Here is a 1,500-nt window from a genome sequence, read left to right as displayed (position 1 = left end):
TTATAATCAGTCCATTTTACAACCTTTGCCCACTTTTAAAAAATAGACTTTATTTTTTTAGAGCAGTTTTAAATTCAGCAAAATTGATAGGAAGGTATAGAGAGTTCCCATATATCCCCTGCCCCCACACATGCACAGCCATCAACATCCCCCATCAGGCTGGCACATATGCTACAATTGATAAACCTAGACTGACACATCATTATCACCCAGAATCCATACTTTATATTAGGGTTCATTCTTGGTGTTGTACCTTCTATAGGTTTGGACAAATTCATAATGATATGTGTCCACCATTTTAGTATTGTGCAGAGTAGTTCTACTGCCCTAAAAATTCCCTATACTTCACCTTTTCATCCCTTCCTCCCTTCATCCCCTAGTAACCGCTGATCCTTTTACTGTCTCCATAGGTTTGCCTTTTCCAGAATGTCATATAGTCAGAATCATTCAGTATGTAGACTTTTTGTATTGTCTTCTTTCACTTAGTAATATGTATTTAAGGTTCTTCTGTGTCTTTTCATGGCTTGATAGTTCAGTTCTTTTTAGCCCTGAATAATATTCCATTCTCTGGATGTACCACAGTTTACCTATCCATTCACCTAATAAAGAAGCTCTTGGTTGCTTTCAAATTTGGGCAATTCTGAATAAACCTGCTGTAAACATCTTTGTGCAGGTTTCTGTGTGGAAATAGGATTTCAATCTCACACTTTTTCTGTCCTAATTTTTCTCTTTACTTTTTCCTTCTCCCAATTTCTGGACTCAGCCAGAAGGCAATCAGCTGGGGTAATGAGAGCACTTGACTGAGAGTCAAAAGATCCACAGATTGGTCCTGGGACCACCACTGCTTTTTGGTTGGGTGGGTCTCGGGAAGCACCACTCAGCCCTCTGTGCTTCCATTTACTCTCAGAGTTGTCACAAGAGTGAAGTGAGATCATATATGAGTAAAACCATCTTAAAAATTCTAAAACACTTATGGAAAAGTAAGGAAGGAGCTGTTCATCAGCTCCAAACAATGGAATATTGTTTGGCCATAAAAACAAACACAGTGCTGATACATACAACAACATGGATGAGCCTTGAAAACAGTGTGCTACGTGAAATAAGCCAGACACAAACAAGCCACATATTTTATGATTCCATTTACATGAGATGTTCACAATAGGCAAATCCACAGAAACAGGAAGTAAACTGCTGGTTGCCTAGAACTTTGGGGGGTAGAGGGGAAATGGGGAGTGACTGCTAATGGGTGTAGGTTTCTTTGGGGAGTGATGAAAATGTTCTAAAATTGATTGTAGAGATGGTTACACAACTCTATGAATATATTTTTTATACTATAAGTGGGTAAATTGGATGGTATGTGAATTATATATCAATAAAGCTGTTACTAAAAAAAAAAATCATTCGTTTAGTATGAACCTTTCCCTAATCCCAGTGCCTATCCATCAAAGTGGATTTACTCTCTTTTCTTCCATAGCACCTTACTTTTACCTTTTATTATTA

The sequence above is a fragment of the Galeopterus variegatus genome, unplaced genomic scaffold (assembly GCF_000696425.1).
Source record: "Galeopterus variegatus unplaced genomic scaffold, G_variegatus-3.0.2 Scaffold487, whole genome shotgun sequence".
Classification (NCBI taxonomy): Eukaryota; Metazoa; Chordata; class Mammalia; order Dermoptera; family Cynocephalidae; genus Galeopterus; species Galeopterus variegatus.
This window is presented reverse-complemented; position numbering follows the sequence as displayed.